This window comes from Rhipicephalus microplus, chromosome 7, assembly GCF_043290135.1.
Source record: "Rhipicephalus microplus isolate Deutch F79 chromosome 7, USDA_Rmic, whole genome shotgun sequence".
Lineage (NCBI taxonomy): Eukaryota > Metazoa > Arthropoda > Arachnida > Ixodida > Ixodidae > Rhipicephalus > Rhipicephalus microplus.
The window spans coordinates 119,544,677-119,557,090 of record NC_134706.1 but is presented as its reverse complement, the minus strand read 5'-3'; the positions used below and the strand labels follow the sequence as shown (position 1 = coordinate 119,557,090).

General features: G+C 43.9%; 1 protein-coding gene across 1 annotated transcript in view; it reads right to left on the bottom strand.

Moving 5' to 3' along the window:
* The window catches only part of LOC119179097 (4-pyridoxate dehydrogenase), a 203,264-nt gene that overhangs the window by 167,225 nt on the left and 23,625 nt on the right, over positions 1-12,414 (bottom strand). The gene's annotated exons all lie outside the window — the stretch shown is intronic.

Sequence of the window (12,414 nt, the reverse complement as noted above, 5' to 3'; positions counted from 1 at the left end):
CGTCTTTTTTCACACCAATAAGAAATATCCTGTCTTTCATTCATTCCTTCCTTATGTTTTGATTTGATTAATACGCGAGGTTTGACGTCCCGAAACCACCATATGATTATGAAAGACGCCGTTGTGGCGGGCTGCGGAAATTTCGAACACTCGTGTGTTCCTAAAGTGCACCGAAATCTGAGCAGACGGGGCTACAGCATTTCTGCTTCCATCAAAAATGCAGTCGCCGCAGCCAGGATTCAATCATACGACCAGCAGGCAAGCAGCCGAGTACATTAGCCACTACATCACCGCGGTTGGGCTCCTCATTCCTTCCTTCTAAGACGAATTGGCTAGACCGTGTTGCGCTACACCCTCGAAATATGTATGACTATTCCACACCCCCCCAACTACGCTGACAACGTTACTTCACCGCTCCTCCCGATTTGCTCACTTACCCCTCATTGCTTTCAGGTGTCTAACAACCGACAGATATCCATGTCTCACTGTTAACACATGTCGCTATTAACAATCGTACAGAATCACGTTAGTATATAATTATATGCACCGTATACAGCGACATATAATTTCATCACAACTCGCGTACATACGCGATCGAATGAGTGTGAGAAACACATTTGTCGTCGCAGTTGAACCGAATTTGGCGTTCTCTATTTGACCCACATTCATGCAAACACGCCAATATTCTTGCTCTTCATAAGGCATCTCCATTTTACGAGAAGGTTTGTTACGAGACGGGGACGCGCAGCTTTTTTGGAACATAGTGCCGCACGAGCTGGTCGTGTGTGGGCAACGCCTCCCAGAAACGGTCATCGGTGAGCAATCAATGAACTGTGGGCAATTTTTCTAATCTGTGAAGCACGCACCTTTAAATGCTGGTGGTTCGTTTCGAGTGTGAGGAGAGTGCAAGCGGAGATTCACTCACCGAGAGGACGGGAAATGCTTACCGATGGGTGGGAGTGAACGCTTTTATAGGCGGAAAACGCTTGTGGTGAACGCTGCCAGTCCTACCGCTGAACAAGCGTTCTTAAGGAAAGGCTGTAATCGGGCGAAGTAAATGAACGATATGGTGTCAGCGTCTTCCGATGGTTTCTTTGGACAATCGAAACTCCGACCATGGCGAAGGTGGTGCAGCTTTTCGAAGAGAACGAGACGCTAAGAACAGTGTCCACAACAAAAATTGGCAGATCCCATGTACAGTGGGAATCGATGATTTGCGGAGCACGAATGAGAAATGTTGATATGTCCCTTTAAAATCAGCACAGCGTTTCGAGCTGGAGGCAAATGATGCCGTACATGACTTCCGTGTCACGATTATCATGTTTGGATGTGTCGTTTACATTCGACATTTATTTACGTCACGTGATACCAAAATTAGTATATGTGAAGATTCGATTTTATATATATATATATATATATATATATATATATAGGAAAACAGCCGTGAGCATGCTATTAGCGTGGTATGTTATGTTCTTACATGACACGCGTGTCAAGATTATCAAGTTTGCAGTAGTCATATTTCGTAACCATTCACATCACGTTACAACAAATTCGGTATATGCAGAGCTAGCGAAATGGCCGCGAGCTCATCATGAAGGGCTCAATATACTCCAATGTAGCGTTGACGCGTGCGCACGCTGCGCATAGCGACGCTACGTTTGCGAAACGCGAGCACTGAATAGTCTGATGCCAGGCGCAACCAGCGTCTTCCAGTGCGGCCCGACAGCAACCAGTGTAAAATACGACATGCTGCATTTCGCGCCGATGCGTTACCCAGGCAACACTGCGTCTCCCTCATTTCGCGACGGAGGGACCGTTTACTATGTTACTCTAAGAAAGGACGTCGGACGCGCTAAAACGCGCATACGTCAAAGCAGCGTGGCACGCGCCTGCAAGTATATAGCAGGACCGGCGCCTGGCATGACAATGCCGGCGTGACGTGACGAAATGAACGCCGGCGAGCACGCGCACTGCGTCAAATCGAAATGTATTGGCACCTTGACTATTGCATGTAGTCATGTTCTCACATGACACGCATCTTATGATTATCATGTTCGCACCAGTCACATACCTACGTCATTCATTTACGTACCGTAATACAAATTTGGTATATGTGGCACTAGTAAAACGTCCACGAGCACATTCAGAGTGTGGCATGTAGTCATGTTACATGATATGCATGTCATGATTTTCATGTTAGGGTCTGTCGCTTGTGTTCGCCATGCAATTATGCCATACCATACCAGTTGTGCAACATGCCAAGTGAACGAAACCACCACAAGAGCTGCAGGACCATGACATGTAAATGATCACATTCATGACATACATGCCAAAAATTTGATGTGACTAGTCAAATACGTTCGTACAGCCATGATATGTCATACCAAGTTTGGTATTGATACCATTATCGAAACGGCCAGGAGAGCTAAAAGTCACAGACAGACATAGATAGCTATATATATATATATGTTTTCTTACAGTTGCGCAACGATGTCACCAGCAACATGAATATTACCAACACTATACTGAGTAGACTGACACGTAGCACTTATGCTTGCAAGGGTTGTAGACCAACGTAGACGTTGATCGACTTCAATGATGGTGCTTTAATATAATATTGACAATAACTCGACTCGACGTGATGCCTTTATTATGGGCGTACATACGTAATATCTACAAAATTACATAGCCTGCTTTGCAACCACAACTGCCGATTTCCTAAGAGTATGCCTACATAGGGACTTTAGCAAAATCAGTGCGAGACTTGGCTACACTGTGTGGTAAATTTATTTTTTTTCCTTTCAATAGTGAGGTTGAGGACTCGTACTTTGCAGTAAAGGGTTTAATTTTTGACTCGTGCCTTGACTTTAGTCACTAATCAGATAACCTCCTTGTTAATTCTACCGGCTTAAAGTCTATTTAGCCCTCCCTGTCCCTAAACACAAGAGCTTTGAAAAACTCTGGGCCATCATCCTTAACTACAGGGTGAAGCCCTTTACAGAACTTTATCAAGTGTTCGGCAGTTTGCTCTTACTCTCCACACGCACTGCACACCGTGTCTACCCCTTCGTATTTGGCCCGATAAGTCTTCGTTAGCAATACTCCCGTCCCGGCCTAAAACAGTAAAGAACTACCCCAAGCATTATCATAGATCCTTTCCTTGGCAATTTCCTGCTGAAAAGTTCGATAGATCTCTATTGCGGGCTTTTTAATTATGCCAATTCTCAACATAACGGTCGCAGCTTCCTTCACCTTTTTCTAACCAATAATTCATTTTGATTTGGCCCCCTGCTGTTTTCTAAGTATTTACCAGTAAATTTTCTGGTTCGCTTCCTTAATTTCGCGTCGACATTCTTCATGTACAAGTAGCGGAATACCTTCCTAGCACACCGCTCCTCGCCAATTTTGCTCAATTCCTTCTCAAATTTAATCTTGCTGCTAGCTTCCCTGCCCTCAAATGAACTCCATCTCTTATCACCTTGTACTCTCGTATTTGGTGTATTCCCGTGAACTCCTAAGGCAAGCCTACCTATTCCGCGTTGCTTAATTTCTAATCTTGCTTGAACTGCTCATCTCAAGCACAAAACCGCATTGCCGAACTTTAGAACAGGAACCATGACCCCTTTCTATATTCCTCTCAAATCATATGCACTATATTTCCACAGTACCCTGTTTTTCATCACCACTGCATTCCTGTTACCTTAGTCGTCAAGTATATTTCGTGTTGCCTTAGGTACTCAGCCTCATTGCTTATCCATACGCCCAGATATTTGTATTTATCTGTTATATCTAGCGTGACCTCCTGTATTCTAAGTTCACTACCTTCATTTATATTAAAAATCATGACTGCTGATTTTTCCTTACTGAATCTGAAATCAAACCTATCTCCCTCATTACAGCAGATGTCCATGAATTTGTGCAAATCCTATTTGTTATCGGCTATTAGCACTATATCATCTGCGTACATCAATGCTGGTAGTGCCTGTTCAAAGAGTTTTCCTTGTATGACGAAAGAGAGGTTAAAGCCCAATCCACTTCTGTCTAAATTGGCCTCTAATTCTTGTAGGTACATCATGAATAACAAGGGTGACAGAGGACACCCATGCCTAAGCACCCGTTTTACCTCTCCAGGCTTGGATACCTGTTTTTCCCACTCTATAACTACCGTGTTACCTTTATAGATATACTTCAAAAGATTAGTGACTCCATCTTCTACACCTAGTGTGTCCAGTATTCCCCACAAGTCCTCTTGAACCACGCTATCGTACGCTCCCTTGATATCAAAAAAATGCTAGCCACTGGGGCCTGTGTTGCCTTTCTGCTATTTCGATGCACTGGGTCAGTGAGAAAAGATTGTCTTCCAACCTCCTGTGTTTCCGAAACCCATTCTGCAGCTCCCCCCACACCACCCCATTCAGTTCCTAAACACAAGCCAAGTGAACAACATGCTATCTATCCATGCCTGTAGTTATTTCTTTATAATCTGCATAGCCAGCCTGTAGACCACTGATGTCACTGTTATAGAACGGTAGTTGTTTGTCAGCTTTGTCCCCCTTTCCTTTATAGATCACGCTTATTCTGCTAAGTTTGTATTTATCGGAGACTTCACCATTGATTATTATTTTGCTCACTGCTTTTCTCAAAGCCTGCTTAGACTTCGGACCTAATGTCTTTACCAGCATAATTGGAATGCCATCTGGGCCTGATGATTTACTACTAGGAGCCCTCTTCTCAGCCCTTTCCAATTCTCGCTGTTAGAATGGAGCAATTGCGCCGCTTGATTCATTCTTGTCTATTGTGGTGCATAAAGAACTTTTTTGTGGACATTTTTCTGTCATCCTTGTTCTCATATATTCAATACCTTCATCCCCTTCTAGCCCAGCACCTAGAACTGCAGTTATAAACCTCTGCTCTAGACTCGTCTCCATTCTTAGGGTGTTTAGATTCCAAAACTTTGCAGCTGCCTTTGTATCTTTTTGTGTACTTCTGCCAGCCACTGAGCTTCCTTTCTTCTAATCTTTTCATTCATCAAAAGGGATGCATCCCTTTCACAGCTCAGAAAGGTTCCCATTTTCTTTCAACATCAAATTGTCGGTTCACCCCGCTGCTTAGCATGTCTGTTCCCTAGAGGTTTCCTGGCGTTTTGCTATGGCTCTCTTATTTTCCTCAGCACACCAACTCTTGAGTTTTTGTCTTTTTCCGGGGTGACTTGTCACATGCCTTAGCAAGCTCTAGCTTAAACAGTTGATTTAGATTCGTGTATGTCCACACTGTTTTTGATCCTCAGTGATTACTTTCTCAACTTGTTTAGTAGCTATTTCTGTTTGCCTTTCTGAATAAAAATTTTCCTGTAGTTGCTCATCTTGTCTCCTTCCCACTTTTTCTGCTCTTACAAAACGTAGCTTGACACGTTTGTGATCACTACGCAGACTTCTGGAGCCATCTTCATCTATATGCATTCCCCTGCGTTTATCATACATCCTATGTGACATCAGTGCGTAATCTATCGTCGACTGCAGCCTTCCTAGTTCCCATGTTATTTGCCCTTCACATTTCTCGATACTGTCGCAAATGATCAAATCATGCCTTTCACAAATATCCATGATCATTTTGCCTGTTGGGTCGGTATACCGATATATATCTTCTATGTGCGCATTCACATCTTCTAATATAATTATCTCGTACTCTGCTCCTGACTCCCCAATTTCCTTCGTAATACACTCTAACATCGCCTGGTTTTGCTCTCTGGTCTTTGCTCCCGTCCACAAGTACACCAAGCCAAAGAGTGTCCTTTGCCGTGCCACTTTGCATTTTAGCCATAAATGTTCCTTGCAATCCTGCTTGACCCTTTGCCAGTCTGTACTTTTATGAATGAATGCCCCAATACCACCTCCCCCCTTTTCGCTGCCTTTTGTTCTATTACAATATTCTCACGCGTAGTCCGGATTGTTAAATGTTGTTCCATTTCCCTAAGATGTGTTTCTACCAAACCGTATACCATCGGCCTCTCCTCCCTTGGGTATTCTTCTATCTCTTCCCACTTTAGCCTGTTCCTGCCACCCTGCATGTTGATACAACCTATGTCTGAATTGACGTAAGCATGTGGGAGGTAGTGGCCAGATACTGCACCAGGGTGGCCAATACTTCTCTGGTGTGATAGAAGTCAGAAAAGCTTTGGAAAGTATGCAAAGGGGCAAAGCTGCTGGGGAGGATCAGGTAACATCAGATCTGCTGAAAGATGGAGGACAGATTGTGTTAGAAAAACTAGCCACCCTGTTTACGTGGTGTCTCCTGACGGGAAGAGTACCAGAGTCTTGGAAGAACGCTAACATCATCTTAATACATAAGAAAGGAGATGACAAGGAATTAAAGAATTACAGGCCGATCAGCTTGCTCTCTGTAGTATACAAGCTATTTACAAAGGTAATTGCTAACAGAGTAAAGAAAACATTAGAATTCAATCAATTAAAGGAACAAGCAGGATTTCGAACAGGCTACTCAACAATTGACCACATTCATACTATCAATCAGGTAATAGAGAAATGCTCAGAGTATAACCAACCACTATACATAGCCTTCATAGATTACGAGAAGGCGTTTGATTCAGTAGAAATATCAGCCGTCATGCAAACACTGCGGAATCAGGGCGTAGATGAAGTATATACAAACATTCTGGAAGAAATCTACCGGGGATCAACTGCTACCATAGTGCTTCATAAAGAAAGCAACAGAATACCAATCAAGAAGGGTGTAAGGCAGGGGGACACAATTTCCCCAATGCTATTTACCGCGTGCTTACAGGAGGTTTTCAGAAACCTAGAATGCGAACAGTTAGGGATAAGAGTCAATGGAGAATACCTTAGTAACCTGCGCTTCGCCGATGACATTGCATTGCTGAGTAACTCGGGGGACGAATTGCAACTCATGATTACGGAGTTAGACAAGGAGAGCAGAAAGGTGGGTCTTAAAATTATTCTGCAGAAAACGAAAGTAATGTACAACAACCTCGGCAAGGAGCAGCGCTTCGAGATAGGTAATAGTGCACTTGAAGTTGTAAAAGACTATGTCTACTTAGGGCAGGTAATAACCGCAGAACCGAACCACGAGATTGAAGTAACTAGAAGAATAAGAATGGGGTGGAGCACATTCGGGAAGCACTCTCAAATTATGACAGGTAGATTGCCACTATCCCTCAAGAGGAAGGTATATAACAGCTGTATCTTGCCGGTACTTAGCTACGGAGCAGAAACCTGGAGACTTACAAAGAGGGTTCAGCTTAAATTGAGGACGACGCAACGAGCAATGGAAAGAAAAATGGTCGGTGTAACCTTAAGAGACAAGAAGAGAGCAGAGTGGATTAGGGAACAAACGGGGGTTAAGGATATCATAGCTGAAATCAAGAAGAAGAAATGGACATGGGCAGGGCATGTAGCGCGTAGACAGGATAACCGCTGGTCATTAAGGGTAACTGACTGGATTCCCAGAGAAGGGAAGCAGGTTAGGGGGAGACGGAAGGTTAGGTGGGCAGATGAGATTAAGAAGTTTGCAGGTATAAATTGGCAGCAGCAAGCACAGGACCGGGTTAACTGGCGGAACATGGGAGAGGCCTTTGTCCTGCAGTGGACGTAGTCAGGCTGATGATGATGATGATGATGATGTCTGAATTGGCGTGATGGTCGTGGCTAGGTCTATTTCTGCCCCAGACACTACCTAGCTTAGTGACTGGTGCCACTTTGGAATCGTATCTGTCCATACCACCTGTCAAAGAGTCTCCCTGGCTGTTTTCCTCGTTACTAGCTATCCTGTACCCCGAAGGGTCCGCAGGCCCCCAAAAAAGCTACTGCGCGTCCTGCAAATCACCAACCCACCTCAAGACCTAGCCGCCTATCGAAGTGAATTCTGTTTTGTTGAAAACCACCCCACCTATGCACCTCTGTTTATTTCCACCACCTCAAAGCCTCGCTCTCGATTCATCCTCCATATCTCTTGGTTTGCGTTGACAACCACTCTTTGGAGGTTGATGTCACGCACCGGTAGCTCCGGTACCGTGCATATCACTACCTGTACCCAAGAAGAAGTGGCGTGCATGTCATCGACCACTTTCACCAGTGTGGTCGCTAGTCCTGCCGTATCTTCATTTAAGACATCGTTTAAATCGCCTGAAGTTATCACGAGGTTTTGTCTATCAGTTGTAGTTTCGATTTTTGCGTTCGCTTGCCTCATGACTGCTTCCAGCTTGCGTCCTACGAACGTCCTTACTGCAACCCTCTTGCCACCCCTTACCCTCTCTTTAATTGCCTCAGCGCATCAATTAAAATTTGAGTCCCCGGCGTTTATCACATGCTGTGACTTTTCAGCTGGAGCGTCCTGCACCTGGGGGTTACTTACACCTGTGATGCCCGATGCTTTCTCCCCTCCCGACCCCACCAATACTTCGCTAAAGCTCGGTCTTGCGACCATTGAACCGGGTAACCGTTTTTTTTTCGATCTTGCTTGCTCTTTCTTCTCCGCCGTTTTGGTTGCCGGTGCCCTCCCGTTCTCTCCGTCGGCCGCTCCTTTGTTCACCTTCGCTAGTGCCTCCTCGGCGGACTTGAGCCTTTCTTCCATAGCCCTTGATTTCTCTTGCTCTGCCGCCAAAGCAGTCTCTAGCTCAGTGATTCTCGTAACCATTCACATCACGTTACAACAAATTCGGTATATGCAGAGCTAGCGAAATGGCCGCGAGCTCATCATGAAGGGCTCAATATACTCCAATGTAGCGTTGACGCGTGCGCACGCTGGGAATAGCGACGCTACGTTTGCGAAACGCGAGCACTGAATAGTCTGATGCCAGGCGCAACCAGCGTCTTCCAGCGCGGCCCGACAGCAACCAGTGTGAAATACGACATCCTGCATTTCGCGCCAATGCGTTACCCAGGCAACACTGCGTCTCCCTCATTTCGCGACGGAGGGACCGTTTACTATGTTACTCTAAGAAAGGACGTCGGACGCGCTAAAATGCGCATACGTCAAAGCAGCGTGGCACGCACCTGCAAGTATATAGCAGGACTGGCGCCTGGCGTGACAATGCCGGCGTGACATGACGAAATGAACGCCGGCGAGCACGCGCACTGCGTCAAGTCGAAATGTATTGGCACCTTGACTATTGCATGTAGTCATGTTCTCACATGACACGCATCTCATGATTATCATGTTCGCACCAGTCTCATACCTACGTCATCCATTCACGTACCGTAATACAAATTTGGTATATGTGGCACTAGTAAAACGTCCACGAGCACATTCAGAGTGTGGCATGTAGTCATGTTACATGATATGCATGTCATGATTTTCATGTTAGGTTCTGTCGCTTGTGTTCGCCATGCAATTATGCCATACCATACCAGTTGTGCAACATGCCAAGTGAACGAAACCACCGCAAGAGCTGCAGGACCATGACATGTAAATGATCACATTCATGACATACATGCCAAAAATTTGATGTGACTAGTCAAATACGTTCGTACAGCCATGATATGTCATACCAAGTTTGGTATTGATACCATTATCGAAACGGCAAGGAGAGCTAAATGTCACAGACAGACATAGATAGCTATATATATATATATATATATATATATATATATATATATATATATATATATATATATATATATATATATATATATATGTTTTCTTACAGTTGCGCAACGATGTCAACAGCAACATGAATATTACCAACACTATACTGAGTAGACTGACACGTAGCACTTATGCTTGCAAGGGTTGTAGACCAACGTAGACGTTGATCGACTTCAATGATGGTGCTTTAATATAATATTGACAATAACTCGACTCGACGTGATGCCTTTATTATGGGCGTACATACGTAATATCTACAAAATTACATAGCTTGCTTTGCAACCACAACTGCCGATTTCCTAAGAGTATGCCTACATAGGGACTTTAGCAAAATCAGTGCGAGACTTGGCTACACTGTGTGGTAAATTTATTTTTTTTTCTTTTCAATAGTGAGGTTGAGGACTCGTACTTTGCAGTAAAGGGTTTAATTTTTTACTCGTGCCTTGACTTTAGTCACTAATCAGATAACCTTCTTGTTAATTCTACCGGCTTAAAGTCTATTTTGCCCTCCCTGTCCCTAAACACCAGAGCTTTGAAAAACTTTGGGCCATCATCCTTAACTACAGGGTGAAGCCCTTTACAGAACATTATCAAGTGTTCGGCAGTTTGCTCTTCCTCTCCACACGCACTGCACACCGTGTCTACCCCTTCGTATTTGGCCCGATATGTCTTCGTTAGCAATACTCCCGTCCCGGCCTAAAACAGTAAAGAACTACCCCAAGCATTATCATAGATCCTTTCCTTGGCAATTTCCTGCTTAAAAGTTCGATAGATCTCTATTGCGGGCTTTTTAATTATGCCAATTCTCAACATAACGGTCGAAACTTCCTTCACCTTCTTTCTAACCAATAATTCATTTTGATTTGGCCCCCTGCTGTTTTCTAAGTATTTACCAGTCAATTTTCTGGTTCGCTCCCTTTATTTCGCGTCGACATTCTTCATGTACAAGTAGCGGAATACCTTCCTAGCACAACGCTCCTCGCCAATTTCGCTCAATTCCTTCTCAAATTTAATCTTGCTGCTAACTTCCCTGCCCTCAAATGAACTCCATATCTTATCACCTTGTACTCTCGTATTTGGTGTATTCCTGTGAGCTCCTAAGGCAAGCCTACCTATTCCACGTTGCTTAATTTCTAATCTTGCTTAAACTGCTCATCTCAAGCACAAAACCGCATTGCCGAACTTTAGAACAGGAACCATGACCCCTTTCTATATTCCTCTCACATCATATGCACTATATTTTCACAGTGCCCTGTTTTTCATCACCACTGCATTCCTGTTACCTTAGTCGTCAAGTATATTTCGTGTTGCCTTAGGTACTCAGCCTCATTGCTTATCCATACGCCCAGATATTTGTATTTATTTGTTATATCTAGCGTGACCTCCTGTATTCTAAGTTCACTACCTTCATTATTATTAAAAATCATGACTGCTGATTTTTTCTTACTGAATCTGAAATCAAACCTATCTCCCTCATTACAGCAGATGTCCATCAATTTCTGCAAATCTTATTTGTTATCGGCTATTAGCACTATATCATCTGCGTACATCAATGCTGGTAGTGCCTGTTCAAAAAGTTTTCCTTGTTTGACGAAAGACAGGTTAAAGCCCAGTCCACTTCTGTCTAAATTGGTCTCTAATTCTTGTAGGTACATCATGAATAACAAGGGTGACAGAGGACACCCATGCCTAAGCACCCGTTTTACCTTTCCAGGCTTGGATACCTGTTTTTCCCACTCTATAACTACCGTGTTACCTTTATAGATATACTTCAAAAGATTAGTGACTCCATCTTCTACACCTAGTGTGTCCAGTATTCCCCACAAGTCCTCTTGAACCACGCTATCGTACGCTCCCTTGATATAAAAAAAATGCTAGCCATTGGGGCCTGTGTTGCCTTTCTGTTATTTCGATGCACTGGGTCAGTGAGAAAAGATTGTCTTCCAACCTCCTGTGTTTCCGAAACCCATTCTGCAGCTCCCCCCGCACCACCCCATCCTCTATCCATGCCTGTAGTATTTTCTTTATAATCTGCATAGCCAGCCTGTAGACCACTGATGTCACTGTTATAGAACGGTAGTTTTTTGTCAGCTTTGTCCCCTTTCCTTTATAGATCACGCTTATTCTGCTAAGTTTGTATTCATCGGAGACTTCACCATTGATTATTATTTTGCTCACTGCTTTTCTCAAAGCCTGCTTAGACTTCGGACCTAATGTCTTTACCAGCCTAATTAGAATGCCATCTGGGCCTGATGATTTACTACTAGGAGCCCTCTTCTCAGCCCTTTCCAATTCTCGCTGTTAGAATGGAGCAATTGCGCCGCTTGAGTCATTCTTGTCTATTGTGGTGCATAAAGTACTTTTTTGTGGACATTTTTCTCTCATTCTTGTTCTCATATATTCAATACCTTCATCCCCTTCTAGCCCAGCACCTAGAACTGCAGTTATAAACCTCTGCTCTAGACTCATCTCCATTCTTAGGGTGTTTAGATTCCAAAATTTTGCAGCTGCCTTTCTATCTTTTTGTGTACTTCTGCCAGCCACTGAGCTTCCTTTCTTCTAATCTTTTCATTCATCAAAAGGGATGCATCCCTTTCACAGCTCAGAAAAGTTCCCATTTTCTTTCAACATCAAATTGTCGGTTCACCCCGCTGCTTAGCATGTCTGTTCCCTAGAGGTTCCCTGGCGTTTTGCTATGGCTCTCTTATTTTCCTCAGCACACCAACTCTTGAGTTTTTGTCTTTTTCCGGGGTGACTTCACATGCCTTAGCGAGCTCTATCTTAAACAGT